Source organism: Trachypithecus francoisi, unplaced genomic scaffold, assembly GCF_009764315.1.
Source record: "Trachypithecus francoisi isolate TF-2019V2 unplaced genomic scaffold, Tfra_2.0 Lachesis_group9, whole genome shotgun sequence".
Taxonomy (NCBI): Eukaryota; Metazoa; Chordata; class Mammalia; order Primates; family Cercopithecidae; genus Trachypithecus; species Trachypithecus francoisi.
The window spans coordinates 46,267,562-46,286,448 of record NW_022681474.1 but is presented as its reverse complement, the minus strand read 5'-3'; the positions used below and the strand labels follow the sequence as shown (position 1 = coordinate 46,286,448).

At 37.7% G+C, this 18,887-nt stretch overlaps 1 protein-coding gene across 1 annotated transcript in view; it reads right to left on the bottom strand.

The window, feature by feature from the left end:
- Positions 1-18,887, bottom strand: part of NRG3 (neuregulin 3) — a 549,380-nt gene that overhangs the window by 137,729 nt on the left and 392,764 nt on the right. The window lies entirely within an intron of this gene.

The following is an 18,887-nucleotide window of genomic DNA, read 5'->3' as shown; positions in this document are numbered from 1 at the left end:
TAGCTGCCAGGGCACACTCTCTCCATCTTCCTCTGCCCTCCCTTGATTCTCATATCTGGCCATACCAAGGAAAGCACCTCTGGCTCCATCTAGACTTTCTTGGTGTAAAATGGAATTCAGATTCACTTTCAGGACTCAATTCCATGAGCCACTCGAGTGTCCCTGTCCTCCTCCTGCAAGCTGCATGTTGAATTATATTCAGTCTTATTAACAAGAGTCCCTGGAGTTAGTTTCACCCCATCGCCACATTCCTCTCCATCCTCACCAACCATGGCAGCTTAACTGTGCAACAGATTTCTTCTTCTGTTGTTTCCTCCAGGTCGATACATCTTACCTAGTACACCAGGTCTTTGCTGAATAGTAATACCTCCACTCTTAATCACAACGGGATATCCTGTTTTGCTAGTAAGTTCCTATCCATCTCTTTACTAGGGATAAATTCTGTTTCCTTCTGCATGCCATTCAGCAATCATGCTATCGCTATCTTTCTTACAATCACCATCTGGACCCATGACTGGACGTCGGAAGACCATACCTCATCCCAGACGGAAATTAGCTCAAGAACCTACACTATGACAATGCAAGTATTTAAAAGAAAATAATCCATATGATCTATTCAAAACTTGGTAAAAATTGTAGCATGTCACTCCAAGTCTTCCAGTCCAGAAAAATACCAATGTAATCCCAGGATTATTTCCATAGTTTACTATCTCAGAAAATTTCTATACAAGGGCCATTTTGCACATAAGTTAGAACAAAAAATAAGATCTATTTAATCAGGCTACTATTATGAGACACCACCAGTAATTTTTAATATTTCTGGGACCAAACATTCCACCTCCCCCTGCAGAAAGCAGGCATGGGTCTGCTCTGGGTGGCCGTGCTGGCACAGGACAGGATGGATCGTCATTGGAGAGTTATTAAAGCTTCAACTTCCCTTTAGTTAATTGCCCATGCTTCATGCAAAGGTGCAATTAGAGAGCTTCTTGCTAATGCAGAGATAAGTAATTGCCTTACTGAGAGCCTTACTGGGAGCAGAGGATATGTAGGATGAGTGAGTAGAGAAGTTAAGTTATTTTGTGTAGTCCAAATGGAGATGATAGACTTTGCTGAGAAAAGGTCAAGGAGAGTATTCAAAGTGATACCTCCAAATGCCTGCAACGACCATCAAAAACATAAGGGATATGGTCAGGTGACTGAAACCTTCTGGAGAGTGTGTTTGATCATCTTTGGTCATGTTCTAAAGTATTTATTTAAGCTTTGTATGAGTCATAAAAGGAAAGTCATCTTTTGATATTTGACAGTGATTCTTGTAGGGTACAACGAATAAACATTTAGGACAAAGTTGTCCAAAAGGGGATTTTCCAAGGCCAAGACATTTGTCATTTTTCCAAGGTCCATCACATTTGTCAAAAGGCTCTGCCAGTTAGCAGCACATAAAAAAAAAAAAAAAAAAAATTGTCACTTGATATGCTGAGCCTAAGGGAACCCACCTAACCCACCTGTTTAAGTGATCTATATCTTGTGCCCTATTTAATATCATTCTATAATGTTAGTGTTATACATGGTTCCACCTTCATTAAATATACATTTAGAAAATAAAGATTGTTTTTCAGCTTTTCTCTTTGATTGGATAGGGGGAACAGAGGTTCTTAGATGTCTGACCCCTACTACCCCACTTCCCTTACTTTCATACTCCCTGTTTTATTTAGGTACCTGCCTCAACTGTTAATCAGAACTGATCCCCCTGCCCACTGGAAACTCCTGATAGAACAGCCACTAAATCAGCCCGAAGACTTCTCTCGTTCAAATTAAGTTATTCCAATCCCATTGGTCCCTCATTTATTTTAACAAGTAGATCCAATAGCAAAGTATTTGTTCACTATATTTTAAAAACTCTTCCAGAGAAAGGCCATTACTTATTGCAGTAAGCTGAGGATACAAGCGATTTTACTGTCTTTCAGAATAACTAATTTTGATTGATCCAGTTAAGCTGTAAAACATGCTGCCAAGGTTAATTATAATTCATCAATCACATCAACACATGGCATTCACTGATGGAGACAGCCTCACATATTTGTTTGAGGTATGCAAACAACTTCATGAGAAATCAGCTTTAATAATCTTTCATTCTGTGTTCATTGTCAGGAAAATGTGATTTAAGTAAAATCATTTATCCATCCCTAAATACATTAATGCAAAACAACTTTACTTCTTTAATTCTTTATAAAGAAAATCAACTCAGCCAACAGAAATCAGTTGACAAGTATAAAAGGTTTTCAGTCAGTTTAATCTTCATGGAGTGTTTATTGATATTATGTGAAGTCAAAACATTATTTAGATAAATGCCTTTATTGTTTATGTGGATTTTGGAAAAAGAATCTGATGGGTTTTTTTATGGTTCTTTTTTAGGTAAACTTTAAAAAAGGATTACAAACAAGTCAGCAGTAGTGCCAGTCTGATGGTTCTTTTCAGCAGGTGCTGACATTGATGAAAAACCTGGAGAGCTGGAATCAAAATGACACTCAGCTTCCAAGGCCAGGGGATATTTCCCTTAGCACAGTTTGAGTCAAATGGCCAGCATGGGCACTGCTGCCTAGAAGGCTTTATTTGGTAATGACATCTCCAAAAATAAATCCATTCATTTCTTCCTGTGAAATGACTATTTATGAGACCTTCTCTACTGGGCATTGAGCTAGGTTCTGTCAGATCAGCAATAAGCAAAGTAGCTATGACTCCTGTATCCACATAACTCACAGTCCCATGAGGAAGCAAATGTTAAAGAAATGACTGCAATAACGTGTGCTGTGCAATATCATAAAAGAAGCACACAGAATACTGTGTGAGGAAACTGAAGCAGACACGTAACTCACCTGGGCGATAAGCCTGGAAGCAACTTTCAGTTCAGATCTAAAGCAAACACAGAAGTTGTCAAGGCGAAGAGGAAACAAGCACTCCATGAGGAGGTGCTCAGGGCTTCTGATACTTTTTAGCTATGAGACCCTCAGCCAAATTGCCAGGCCATGTATGGAATACAGAGCCATGAAAACCATCAAGGATATAGGATTGTCAAAAGAGAAGAGGATCAGAGCAAAGAACAAAACACCATTCTCTTCCAGTCACTGAGAAACCTGTTTATTATTTCAGATGGCGCTAGTTTCAGTTCTCAAATCATTGTTAAATCAGCAAAAACCTGCCCACTCACTCAGCTTTTATCAATTCTGTTTGCATGAACCTCGATGAGGAAAGCCAATTACTCTTATTGACACAAATCATCTTGCCAGAGAACATTTTCAACAGAAGAGAGGAAACGAAAGAAAGACTGAGAGAGTAATCAGCAATCAGCTCCCAGGTATCACTAATAACCCCAAAATAACCTTCCCCTATAGCTATAGAAGCCCTAACATTCCATTCAGCACCACTCACTACAGAAGCAAAGAATTTCTCGGCAAGATGTGTAGGTCTTCAAGAAGTCAGAAGCGCATCTGCACTTTCTCCTGGTCTCAGCTTGTGAGATTTTATAGTGTCATGCAGTCAAATGAAAGAAACCAAGAATGATTTAAAAATATGTGTAGTCCATCACTTGTAACTGTTCATTTTCTTGGAGGTTTAGAAAACTTTAGTGTAAATGGTCATTTCAAAAGATGGGCAAGTTTTGGTCCATCCCCGAAACCATCATCAGTTTTTGTCCTAGTCATCTCTGCTTACATATGTGTGGTGAGGGAATTCCAACTCCTCCTTCTTTGGCTTCAAAGATGTGTAGTGTGTGATGATATTTGAATTTACTGAAGATGAGAAGTATTATGGCAAGAAATCACATTTCATAACACCAAGTGTCTATCATCTTATTGACTCCTCCAAAGCTCTCCAGAGGCTGAGGAGGGTAGACCAATCCATTTTTCTCACTGCTTCCCTCAGAGGGATACTATGCCACTTCCTGGAATTCTGGTGAAGAAAAAAAATGTTGATCTTGTTACTTACTATGGCTGGAATCCAGCTAAAGCATAAACATTGCACACTTAAACATTATTTGAGCAACTTTAGAAAGAATACTGAGAGCTTCCTGCGAGATCATAGCAATATTAAGGCCATGAGGTAAGCAGACAAGCACGGAACAATAGGATGCAGTATCCTCCAACAAGGGCTAGTGACCTAGATGGAGGATGATAGGAAAGAAATGAGGCATGAATAGAGCCACGAAAAGGAGGTAATATTAGCCACTACTAAATCTGGAATTTTACCATACTCCCTTAGTGAGAAAGATATGATTATTATTATCTATCCCCCAAGTAGAGATTCTTAATGATCATTTGTAACTGACATAACACATATGTCAATGCCTGAATTATCTATAAGTAAAAGAAGCATAGTTTTAAACCACTGTATAATCTTTATTATTTTCCAACTTAGAAGTCCTACTCTGGAAGAAAATTATCTGAGCTGGGTGGCCTTATCCTACACTTACAATCATATCAGCAAGTTCTGTTCCAGCGAAAACCATAAATAGAAATATTTGCTAAACTAATCACTATTTAAGATGAAAGATTTTTCCATTTATTTTATGTTCCAAAATGTACTTAAAGGCCTTTCTCGGTTAAAGGCTTCAAAAAGACACAAAAATGATCAATCTTATTGCTATGAAAATGTCTAGTAATGACCAATTTGAAAGAAGTAGCTTGACATGAAAGAAAGTAAAAAACAAACATCTTCTATGGAGCTTCTGAAGTTTAAATCATCTCAATTGTATGGTAATACCGTCTTCAATAATGAGAGAGAAAAATATTTTATGAAAAATAAATAACATTTTAAAAGTTTATAAGACACTTCAGGAAATTAACACAGCTTAAAGTTTAACCTAATGCTAAGGAAGGAAATGTACTATCTTCTTTAACGGCCACATTTTAAGGTTTGATACATTTTCTGTGCTATACACACATGAAGTTCAATTAAAAAGTATTTTGAGTGTGTATTATGTGGTAAGCATTGCAGATACATAGATCAGTATGTCATTTTTTTATCCTAAATGGTCCCACATAATACCACATAAGAAGAATTACACGTGTCCACCAAATCAACTCATAAAATTATATTGTACAAGTTATATATTGTTATCTATGCAGTTAGAATAAAACTATAGTGTTTATTTCTATTGAAAGATTAGTTCTTTTGACCTCTTTACTGCAAACATTTAAAACATTGGTTGTATTATTTTATTTAATTCTGTGTTTCATTTCTTTGTGACAATGCAAAGAAGAATCAGGTTAACCTGGTCTGTTGCGTTCCTTTACATCTTTCTGAGGAAAGGGATTTATAAAGATGTCAGCCAGTTATATAATAACTTATGAAAAGACAAAAATCCCTTTTCTTTCAGTTTTTGAAAATCACTTTTCATGAACTATACTTCTAATTGAGAATAAGAAGTACATTTTAGGCCGGGCACGGTGGCTCAAGCCTGTAATCCCAGCACTTTGGGAGGCCGAGACGGGTGGATCACGAGGTCAGGAGATCGAGACCATCCTGGCTAACACAGTGAAACCCCGTCTCTACTAAAAATACAAAAAAAACTAGCCGGGTGAGGTGGCGGGAGCCTGTAGTCCCAGCTACTCGGGAGGCTGAGGCAGGAGAATGGTGTAAACCCGGGAGGCGGAGCTTGCAGTGAGCTGAGATCCGCCACTGCACTCCAGTTCGGGCGACAGAGCGAGACTCCGCCTCAAAAAAAAAAAAAAAAAAAAAAAAAAAAAAAAAAAAGAAGTACATTTTAGAGTCAGTTTATTCAAATTTTGTAGAATGAGATTTCATTTAAACTAAATGCAAAATATATGAATATTTTAAAAGAATGTGGCCATTCTTGAACAGGTATTTGTGGTGTATTTATTGTTTATTTCGCTATTTTGTGTTAATAGATTTATACAGGAATTCAGGCCAATTACTCATGGATACCCATTATGTTCGAATAATATTTAGCCATGATATGTATTTTGGAAAGTGAATTCTTGATGAATAAAATGAACTTACTGTTGTCATTAAATAGGTCATAATCTTACTTAAAATTGTGTCCTATGCACAGTATGTATGAATATGTTCAACTTTTGAAGGACCATTGTATCTCCTTCCTTTAGTTACTGACATTTGCAGAATATTTGCATATTAAAGCATTAATAATATCACCTAGTAAGTGATCATTTTCTTTGCCAGGGTATACGTGACACATAATATCATTGCAAGAATGGGTTATGCTTAGGTTTTGCTCCTAAACTTCAAGGAAAAGCACAGTTACATTCTGCACATTTTATATTCTAACTCTTAGAATTATTTTTTCTTTATATATAACAAATTTATTCCAATTATATCTTTAAGTTTTTTAAAGTTAGTTATTTAAAGTGAACATACATCAAGAGCTTGGTAAAGAAATATACTGACAAGAGTCAGTATTTCTGCTGGCTCCAAACAATAGGGAAATCGTTTAGAATTGGGAATTCCAAACAATTATCTCTCCACCATCTGAAAACATACAGCTCCCAGGCTTTGGAAACCATAATTGCCATCGTCACTCTGTGCTGAAAATCACATTAATCCAGCCCTGAGGATCCTTCACTGGCCTTTTGCTCTGAGATAAGTTAGACTCTTATTAACAAATGGAGTCTAATTTTTTAGGTCATGTCAGTGCCTTAAACTTTCTAGAAAATTCATATTCCAATATCAAAGAACTAAAATAAAGATCATATTGTTACTGTCCACATGCTGCAATTTCAGCCTATGGAGATACTGTCCAAGGTAGACATTTACAAAATTTCCTAACTCTATGCTCATGACAACTCAGGAAAGATTTTTGGTAAGCAATAAATAAGCTGCTTTCAATTCAAGATGGTAGATTGAGCATCTGCATTACCTACACTAAACAACATCAATAATTTAAGGAATAGATGTACAAGTGTATTTTTTAAATCATAGAAAACGTTCTATCCATTGATAGGTTATTGGATTCAAAGCTGTATCGGAGCTTTAAAACTTTCCTCTTATTTTTTGAATTATTTTATATTTCACCACATAGGAAACTACATATGACACTCTAGATGGAGCCAGAGAAAATATTCCACAAAAGGAAAAGGCTGGCAGTCCAAGAAAACTGCATTCAGAGAGAGGAAGCAGAGGCTAGTTTAAGTGGAAGGCATGAAGTTTGGATTTGGGTAGCTCCCACCCTTTCTAGTTGGGTGCTTTGGGCAAGAGGTTTATTCTGTCTTGTCTGGTCAAGTGAGGTAATAAATGGAAATTGCAGCATAATTTTAAGGGGAAGTTGAAATAACCCTATAAAATACCACTACAGCTTGCAAAATCATAGGAACAACAAAATGAATCCACTTGAGAAATAATTTATAATTTTAGTTATTAACATTTTTACTAATTACCTGTTTAGACTTGGTTACAGTTCCCTAACAGTGCCAAGGGCTTTAAAATAAAGTGTGCAATTAACTAGAAAGTGTTTCTAAATAAATGGTATGAATGAAATGTTTCTTAAATTTTGAGTTGGTCTCTTTTTGTAACTTCTCATCATATTATTGTTCAGAAAACAACCAAATACAATAGATTACAGCAATTTTCATTCATTTTTATTCAGAAATAAAGTACTTACTATGAAAATTTTAAGAAGAGAAGCAATAATAAAGGCCAATAATCATTCTAGATATGACAACCAATTCTTCTTTTAATATGAGAATTCAGAATTTGGAGAAGGTTGCAGGTTTTTAGCTCATTCAATCTTCCACCCAGTCTTGAATTTTCAGTGAAGTTTCTATGAGCATGGGAAGAAAACTTTGTAGACATTCTGCCACCATATTCTGCTAAGTTACAATTTTTTCACATTCATTTGCAGACAATTTGTTGGTCTTCTCTTTTTATGATTCTTGAAGGGTTATTTTATATTAATTATAACATCTAGAAATCATTTTGTAAATTTTAAAATAAAAGTGACATTTCTGAGAAATGTATTCTTTATCCTCTTAAATCCTCTCTGAAATCATTATCATCATAGGAGGTGGAAAACCAGGCAGGCACAACTGGATCCATTGCAAGAAAGTTTGCAATAATTTTAAAGCTTCCCTCTTCCAAACAGAAGAATAGAATAAAATTATGTATTTGTAGGTGAATGATACTTGGGAGGAAAGAGCAGAGTTTCAAGATTCGTCTGGCTCATAGTCCTTGCCTACAAGCTTTGTTCTTTCTGGGGATGGGGAAATGAAAGAATATCATCAATGTTCTTTCAAAGAAGATAAAAACAACGTGTGGCATTTTTTTCTCTGCCTAGGTTTTTTATTAACTGATTTTCTTCTACTTTTGGATTAATTCTTATTTAAATGATTTCCTTAATCACTATTATTCTTTCAAAGTTCGCCCCAGGAATTTACATGAAAAACAGTATTTTTGTAATAGAAACCACATATCATCAACACATTAAGAAAAACTTTTAAAATGGATGTTATATATACTGTGTGTTAGAGACTTCAAAAGCTCATTCAAAATATTTTTGAAACATTTTCTTTAATTAATGCAATTTCAAATGGCACATTAAAATTCTGTGGTTTATATTTAAATTCAATCATATCCATTTAAAAAATTTTAAAAATGTTTTCAAAATCTTGAATCATATAAAAATAATGTAACTAAGAAAAATTAAAAATAAATTAACAAGTCATTGTGAAGGAAAGCACAAAGTATGAATAAAACATCACCCTTGTACTTTTCTGGCACTACATATGCAGAACTGACACAGTTGTCGACTCTACAGAAGAGTCTTTAGAGCCTCAGTGAATGTGCTCAATGTGACTAAGCAGCCAATCAAAGCCTTGGGACAAATAATGCATACAGGTGAAGATCAGGAGGTCAACATAAAGGCATGCCAATTTAGAACAGTCAAGAGTAATGTACAACTCTTGAAAAAATATGTAGATACAACAAATATAATAAAATAAGAGAAATAACACAAGAGTTGGAAACATCTGTTTGAAATGGAAGGGAATTTCCAAGTCTATGAGTGAAGTTAAAAGACAATCCCAACCTGAAAGTGTGTGGGCGACAAGAGACAAAAAGAGAATTGTTAAATTGTTAGAATATTCAACCAGACAATACATGCAGAGGCTCATGCTGCTCTCCCTAAGAATTGGAACTAATTAATAACCTTAAACAGGCCCATAGTTTTAAGGCCATAGCAAGCCTTCTAAAGGAAAGTCAAGTAATCCAAGGACAGCAGAGGCAATTTATCAAAATCTCGATGTGAATATCTCCTCAGGTCCATAAAAGACAGAAAGACAAAGAGGACATGAGATAGCTTTGGGAAAGAGAAAGAAAGAAAGAATGTAGCTGATCAGGGTCACACTGAAAATTATTGTCAGAGAACAGGATGACATGAATATGTTACGGAATATATTAAAAACTAACTCAAAGGTTTTCAAATTCAGGAACAACAAAGTAGAAATGAGTAAATCCTGTGCTTTTTCAATGGGAGAAAATTTGAATCTAGAAAACAAATCATAGGTGCGTATCTACTTCATCTACATAAATAGCCACCAAATTCTTTATAAGGTTAGATCTACAAGCATTCGGTGTTAATGTACATTTGGAAAATGAAATTTATTTTTCTTGCTACCATCTTTATAATGTTTCACTGGTTTCTCTTGCACCCAAGCAATTCCAAACTCCCTAGGTGACTTCCAGCAACCTCCCAGGATCAGTGCCGCTAGCCCCTCCAGCACTGATTTTTAACACTGCTTTCCAAACTCCTGGTAGCTACCAATCAGCCCTTCTTTCTGTCCTCATGCCAGTTGAATCACTTGCTCTTCTCACTGCTTAAAGGACTCAGAATTCACCTTTTTTTCCTGCTTCATCCTTTATCATCATGCAGGTATGAATTCAAATGTGGCCAAAGCTCTCACCACAATCCAAAAATGATTACCCACATCTTACCTTGGTCATGTCTACTCCCTCATCTTATTTTCTTTAGAGGAAATGTCAACATCTAAAATTGCAAAGTGGTTTTGTTTGCTCACTTGCTGAGTGTCTAAATTCCATCTCCAGAAGATAATCTCCAGTAGAAGAGTAGGTTTATATGTTTTGTACACAGTTGTGTCTCTAATATCTAGAATAGAACCTTGGCCCCATGAAACATCCAAAAATATTTGTTGAACAAATAAATTACAATATTTATGAACCCATGTGTTTCAAGGTATTTAATAACATCATCAGGACAAGAACAAGATAAGCCAACATATCTAAGGTATAAACTGTGGTAATCTTAGAGAATAAATTTCCTTAGAAAGGTATGAATTTAAAAAAGGATGAGTTTGCGTCCTTTGTAGGGACATGGATGCAGCTGGAATCCATCATTCTTAGCAAACTATCACAAGAAGAGAAAACCAAACACCGCATGTTCTCACTCATAGGTGGGAACTGAACATGAGATCACTTGGACTCGGGAAGGGGAACATCACACACTGGGGCCTATCATGGGGAGGGGGGAGGAGGGAGGGATTGCATTGGGGAGTTATACATGATATAAACGTCATGCACATGTACCCTAGAACTTAAAGTATAATAAAAAAAAAAAAAAAAAAGAAAGGTATGAATTTCTAAATAACATTCACGCTGCTTCTCTTTTAAATTTAATGCATTAAATATGACATCAGCACCAAAACTCTATCTTCACAGCATCAACTCATGCTAGTTGGCACGCGAAAACAGTAAACCAGCAGTATTGCTTATACAATTCCAATCAATTAGAGTTAAATAGTAGTTGTAGTATTTTTTAGACATTTCATGACATTATGTATGTATAATTAATGGTGAATATAGGAATATGCGATAAGAGGCAAACAGTTTTAATATGTTTAAGGGGATTTTCCTGTTATTCCATATGACATTCATAAGAACAGCAACCAATTATTGAGCCAGATATTATACAAAGTGTTTTATATATGTTTTCCTTTAATTTTTGCAAACGCCCTGATAAGTAGAATCATAATTTCTGCTTTTAAGATACTAACGTTGAAGCTCAAAAAAAGTTAATTAGCTGCCCAATTACATAGGTCATAGGTGGTAAAGTAGGAATGTAAGTATCACTTCTCTACCTTGCACATGTAAAATCAGGAGTTCTCCATGTTGGAAGTCCTCTATAAATAGCTATTCTCAAGAACCCTCTGATTTTCTTGATGCTTGTGGGAGAATATCCCCTTATTCTTTCTTCTGGTTCCCTATGCCTCAAAACCTAGGAACTCACCCCTAAGCCTGTAACCACCAATACAAACCAATATATTTTCCCTGATCCAAACACTGCTTTCTCAAACTAAGGTGGTAAAGGCTTGTTTTCATTGCCTGTTACGATTTTCTGGCTGGCAATATCATTCTCTGAGATAAGGTCTCGTCCTCATCTTGGAATGAAGAAGGAAACATTAGCTATCATAACCAAAATGAAACTCACATTGACAATTCAGAGTATGCCTACTGAGTTGTGAGATTTCCAAAATGCATTGGGCATCCACGGTATAAAATGTACTCCATGGCAGAAGAGACAATACTTGATATGGATGCATCCATGCATTTAACCTGTGTCCACAGCAGATACTCCTCACTGACCATGATATTATTTGTGATTGAACCCAGGTAGATGTGGCCCCAGAATTCTTGTCATCTCTCCAAGCAGCTATCATCAATCAGTCAGCATTTTCATGAGGAATGAAACCATTTCGCTATACCTTTGAATGCGCAAAGGAAAGTTGACCAGGCCTTGAAGAATGAATTAGATTCTGCCTTATAATAGTGAAGGGGAGTATAAATCAAAAGAAATGAATATAATGAAAAAATTACAGAAGCAGTAAAGCAAAGAGGTGCATTTACAAAAACATAGATTCTACATCATAAATGCTATGAGAGGAAATGTATAGACAGCCCAGGTGCTCTCAGTACAAGGAAGCTCCCAAATACCCTATTAATATACTCAACGTTCACTTTCTGAGCAAGGAAGGGACCTATTTGTAATGATTGCTTTAAAGTGATTAAGGTAGAACCTGACAACAGGATGAGGTCTGTGGAGGCAGGGATAGAGAAAGAGTGACAGTTCCAATCAGTTAAATGACCATGAGTAGAGTGAAGGGAATGACAATGTGATTACACACTAATCCCATCCACAGCAATAATGAAAAGCAGGTGGCTGTATTCCAGAGTGCAGATTGTTAGGACATGAGAGCTGATTGGTCGTTGGGAGTGGAGTGAGGAAAAGGAAAGCAGAGAGAGTAAAAGCTATGCAATTATAGCTAACAGTTTTTGAGGGTCTGCCAAAAACGGTTGGAAGCACTTTGCTTATATACTCATGCCGTTTTTACAAAAAATCTATGAGGTAGATACTTTAATTATCCCCATTTTACAGAAGAGGAATCAGAGAGACATCACGTAGGTTTGCCAAGATTCATATATGAAGCACATGGCTGAGTTAGGATTTAAGCTTAACTCAATCTGGCTCCAGACTTGTGCAGGAAATCTGTGTCTTTCAAAGTGTGGTCTGTGGACCAGCAGCATCAGCATTACCTGGGACCTTGTTACAAATGAAATTGTCAGGATTCACCCCAGACCGCTGGAAGTAGAAACTTCTCAAGGGGACCTAGCAATGTGTGCTATCATAACAGTGGTCTTGATCCGACTGAAGTTTGAGAACCACTGCACAAAACTACTAGACATAGTTTATATCTGGTTCAATCTACTATCTAGTGCATAGATGATGAAGTCAGTAGACTACAAATAAAGGGTCAAAAATAGAAACTATTTAGAGAGATAAAGAGCTTGTCCTCATCTCTGCTGACTCTGGGTTACCAGAGGGTTTTCTAGATGGAGATGATCAGTGAGTTGTGAGTGACCAATGGAAGGCCAGAGCTTGAGAGAGCTGGAGGCTGGAGATACAGACAAGCTGTATTCCACATAGTGCATTAACTGAAATCTTAGAAGAAGAGAAGCTCTCCAAAGGCTTTTCCAGGGAACATCCAACAGCAGAACATTATGGCTGTTTTCACTTATGGGAAAAGAAAAGAAAGCACATGCTGAACTGGAGAGAGAGAGAGAGAGTCACTAACAAGAATTAACTATCACCATGCAAGCTCAGGCTCCCAAGGCCCTTAGACAACCACCTCCTATTAGAGGCTGAAGTTAAACTGAAAAATGAAGAAATAAGTGAACTTCTAGAAAGAGTGGATAAAGTAGTGACTAGTCTCAGAGAAAAATTAAGAAGGGATTCCTGAGCTTGTAGATTTATACATTGAATTTCTCAGAGAAAGTAGTATTAGCAAAATGTAGGAGGAAGACAGATTTTTTTAAAGGATTGCAGTAAAAGTGCATTGCAAAGGAGTCGTGGTGAATACAGACAATGTTTCAGAGAATTTGGCAGTGAAGGGAAACAATAAATAGCAGGGAGGTGAGGACAAGGGAAAGGAAGATGAAATAGATCTGCAACAAGACTGCCCATAGTACTCTTTGGGGCACCATTTACATGGAAAATAATACAGTGTCACTCATGGAAACGCCATCAATCCTCTTCCTTAGAGATGGTCTTCATTATAGACTTACCATCTATCCCCCTTTACCCCATCCCCCAAAGGAAACACTGAAATCATTCCCTGGTTCTTGTAGTCTAGCTTTGCATGATGTCCTAGACAGGAAAGAAAACAAAACGTAACTAAAGTCACTCAGCTTTCCAGGATCATCAGGTCCATGACTCGATACAGCAACACAATTTTACATTGGCCCAATGACACTCGGACCTGCTGTTTTCATAATACGGCCAGAATTCAGAGAAGAAATCTTGATAAAAATATATAAGAAAGAGGATAGATTTAAACATATTTTGTCATTTCCAAATAGCGGTGTCTTGTAAGGGAAGGTGAGTATTTCAGAATGGAGGGATGTGACGAAGGGAGGGTTTTGAGAATTAAGGGGCATAGATTTTATCAGGGTAAGAAAAACTGTTTTTGATGCAGTGTAAAAGGAAAGAGGAAAGTTTCAGACCAACCACACTGGATTCGGAGTCCATCTGTTCCATTTGATATAAGCAATGACGAGCAAAATATTCAGTTACTTGAAGCCTCAGGTTTCACAGTGTGAAGCCTCAGTTTTCTCCTCTGAAAAAGGAGAATGATAACAGTACCCTTGTAAAATAATAGCACTCTTATAGGCACTACTCCAGAGATTCAATGAGGGCTCACTCCAGGAGGGAAACAGGTGTGGTTTCATTTCTACTTTCCACTTTCCATTTTGTGAACTGTAGAAGAAAGTGTGGAAAGAATTTGTTCAAATTTGGTTCTAAGAGGAAGAGCTTAAAAAATACTCACTGATATTCATGTAACAGTTTTGGCTATCATACTACATCTTTTCTCCAAAATTGCATTTTGTAAGTAGCACCCTTTTTACCCTTTTCTCAGGGCATACAGCCAATCTGCTATGAAATTTTAAAAAGAATTCTCAAAAGACAGGTGTCCCTTCAATTAGTGTTATCTCAAATGACTTTTTGCTGGAAGACCTGCTGCCCATCACAAATGTAGTGAGAGAATTCACCTTCTGTCCAGAGAGAATGTAAATCAATCCTACACACCCCTCACAATGCAGAGCTGAGTAATAGGTTTCCATTAGGACACAAATTTAATGACCTCATCCAGCACAGAACTAATTCAATGAAACTAACACATCAGTGGTAAAGATTGAAATGCCGAGCAAACTGTGGTTTATTTCTGGATTGACAAGCACCAATAATAGTCATTCCATCTGTGAGTTTTCTCAGCTATGAAGAATGTGTCTGCAGAGGCTTCGAATGAAACAGCAGCCAGAGCGGAGGAAGAAACAAGGAAGCTGTCTGCCTCTGGTGTGTACCTGGAAGGGAGATCTAGTCCACACCTAAGACGACCTCAAGGCTCTGTCTCAGTCAGGCTCCTGGCTTTGGAAACCTTCCTAAGACCTGCTACTGGATCTGTGTGAACTGTCTGCAAGGATGTGTGAACTGTCTGCAAGGATGGGATGCCTGTGTGTTATGGATACCCAGACCTCTGGAAACTTCGCTTGCTGCAGGTGTCCCTGGATTGAGACTCAATAAGGCACACATTTTGTACCACAGCAGGACAGTTTTGTGTATGCGTGTATGCATGTGATAGTCTGAGGACTATAAATCATTGAAACAAAATGCAAAGTCACAGAGAGGAGTTAAGTGTTAGTCCTCTAGCAGCAGCAAATCTACTTATCAAACCAAAGGAGCTGGACAGAATCTGAGCCCTAGAATATAGCTCTCAACCATGGCTCTACATAAGAATAACCTAGGAAACTTTTGAAAAACACTGAAGCCAGGACCCCAGAGATTCTGACTTAATTGTTCAGGAGTAGAATCTGAATTTTTATTTTGGACATTCCAAGTGATTCTACTCTGCAGCCAGATTTTGGAATCACTCCCCTAGACTCTAGAACAGGAGCATCATTTGTGGTAAGTTCATAAAAGCAAAGCAGGATTCTGGGCTAAGGGAATATATAGAAATTCAAGATGCATAACCTGATATGAGATGGCTTAGCATAGCTGCCTTCATGACTGCTGTGAAATTAGTTGCTTACCTAATGCTTGTTTCTCTTTCCCTGTGGGGACGCCACATCTCTTTAGCTTAGCTTCTGTGTGCTGACTGGCTGAAGATCCGACAGACACAGGCAGAGCTGAAGATCTGATGTTGCAAGGCTTTTGGTAGAACTTTCTCTCCTACTTACATCATCCAGCTTGGACCATGTCAAAACAGTACCACATCCTGGATTCTCCCAAGTGATTCTGTCTAGCTTCAGTAATGGGTCATAGTTGAACAGTCTTGCCAAAGAAGGATTCTCTTACGATAGGAGAGCAATACCTCTTAGCTGATTAGTGTTCAGAATCTCAGTCCTGACTCTGACAAGTTATCAAGGCTGGTCCTCCCCAGCCTTCAACACTGCTCACAGGGAGGTCAAATGTAGGCCTACTGGACTCTGCATGCTGTAGTCCCCACATTACGTACAGAGCTCTACATGTCCAAGTGATCACTAACTATTTCCATTCTCCAACTCTGCTTTACCTTTCGAAATGGACTAAGACCATTACTCCAATGGGATTATAACAGAACATACCATCCCCCACTGCCCCTTGCACCACCACAACTGAGACCAATAGGCTCAATCCCATTAGACCCTGTGTTTTAACAATCCCAGCAGGGAGCCCAAGTGTTCCAGATGAACTGTATTCATCAGGTTCCATAAGTATACACTATTTTGAAGATCCCTTAGTGGGACTCAAGCTCCTACATCTTCTACACTCCCCAAACCCTCTGGCACTCAAGGCATGCCAGCATCAAAATCTCATCTCTGAATACTCTGAATATGTCCTTCCCTTCTTGAAGAGAAAATCAATTGGCACCTAAGAACTTTTCTCTGAAACCCTATTAAAGGATGAATTTTGTTCTCTGTTCCTTTAATTCTCCACATACCACAAGTCTTGGAGTTCATATAGGGACAATTAATACTCTGAATTGTTACTTCCAAGCTATTTTCCTTCTTTTCTTTTTTGTTCCCTAAAATGTAAAACTTCACTATCAATGAATGCTTCTGTTTTCCGCCATTTACAGTCTTCTGACAGCCTCCCCACCATCATCCCCTGATGATACTGGCATCTGGCATTGATTTTAACGTAAGGCTATTGCCATAATTGTTGGTGATATCAGTAAGCACGTAGATGGTCCAACCATGAAAATGGTTTCTCAGTTTGTTAACGAACCACTCTCCAATGTTCATGTCCTATATTTTCCCTTACTTAATCATACTTCAGAACTCATCATTATCTATTATTACGCCACATCCAAAAATAACAATTTCAGACACTTTACTACCTTGTAACTTTCAAGCTTTCTTACCCTAGTATATTCACTGTCACTTTAGTTGTTTCTTGACCTCTTGAGATCTCCAATCCATTGATTATAATACATTACAGTGCCATTGTCCACAACCTTCCTTGGGCTCTCATTTTCTTTCTTAGCTGATTTAGATTTCTTTCCCATCATTAAAATGCCTTACATAAATCCAGTTGAACATCCCCACACTTCTGTCCTTCCATTGTCAAAATCCCAAGCTGGGTTTCAGCAGATCTCTGTCACCTCCTTACATGTATCATCATGCAGATAAAAACGAATGACTCTGCTGACTGGTCTTACTATAAATTTATAATCACAGCCCTCAAGTGAGTTCTTGGCACTGACAGCCCCAATTTTGCTGGTTAATTTACTGTCTTATTATCAAGGGTGACTTTCTCACACCTTTTATTTTTCTCCCCATATCTCTGGTGCTACTTACACAAACACCCCTCATTCTCACCTAGTTAACTCGCTGAGAGAACTTCCTTAGCGTTCTACCACCAAGTCAACCCACTTTGCTTCACCTGTAGCAGAATATGCTATTTTCCTTCCTGATCCAGTGAAAGGCAAGACTTGTTTGTACTCACTGGCTCACTTCCCTCCCTTCTCTCTTTTGTACCCATTCCAGGCAGCCTTTTATTTCAAAAGCTCAAAGTCATTCTCCTTAAGTGTCCAATAGGCAATTCTCAGTTCTCATTTTACCTGACCTCTCAGTGGCACTTGTCATGATTGATCATTCCATTCTTGAAATATTTTCCCTCCTCGGCCATTAGGATGTCCTCATTTTCTGATTCCTCTCCCTGCCTGTGGCTTCTTTCCCTGCTCTTTCATTGGCAACATTGTTAAATCTCTCTTTTCCCGACTTTTAAAGGTGAGGCGCCTCAAAGTTCAGTCATTCTTCCCCTGTTTTACTCCATGTGCACATATGCCTTTGGTGAGCTTATCCAGTTTCTGGGTTTAAATAACATTTCCACAACAAGGATAATATGGTTTGGCTCTGTGTCCCCACCGAAATCTCACCTTGAACTGTAATAATCCCCATGTGTCAAGGGCAGGACCAGGTAGAGATAATTGAATCATGGGGGCAGTTTCCCCCAGGCTGTTCTCATGATCGCTAGTGAGTTCTGAGAGCTATTGGTTTTATAAGGGGCTTCCCCTTCACTCAGCACTCATTCTCTCTCCTGTCACCCTGTAAAGGGTGCCTTCGGCCAGGATTGTAAATTTCCTGAGGCCTCCCAGCAATGCAGAACTTTGAGTCAATTAAACCTCTTTCCTTTATAAATTACCCAGCCTCAGGTATGTCTTTATTAGCAATGTGAGAACCAACTAATACAAAGGCTCTATGTTTTTTTAACTCCAGCCCCTAGTTCTCCCTCGAGTTCCAGACTCACATATCCAATGCCTATGTGACATTTCCTCCTGGTTGCCCAGTAAGCATCAGAGTCATCACATCTGGGGAGATGATTTACCCACATGCCCAGGAAAAGCAAATTAACAACAAATATACAAAGCCCCTCTGAGTTAACTTTGACTTATTCTCCCACTCATGTGCAAACCATCAGTACATCCTATTTAAACTGGATTTTAAATATAAACCATCACTTTAAAAGCAACAACTTTTGCTAATAGATGCATCACCTTTATTTAGCAAAAATCTTGGTGTTATCTGAATACTATTGCTCTTGGAGTTTCTTATTGAAATAAATGCCTACATGTCATACTTTGGGGAAGGGAAGGTTAAATTATACAACTTGACTATGGAAAAATTTATACAATTTTAGGTAAAGATGCAAAGCCTGGAGAAACAGGTGTAAGTGTGTATATGAGTGTGTGTGTGTGTGTGTGTGTATGTAGTATAAAAAGAAAAGATTATAGGTTATTCTTGAGTAGTCAGAGTAAAATGCTCTGACAAATGTTATTTTGAACATTTTTACTATATCAGTTCAGCAAAATTAA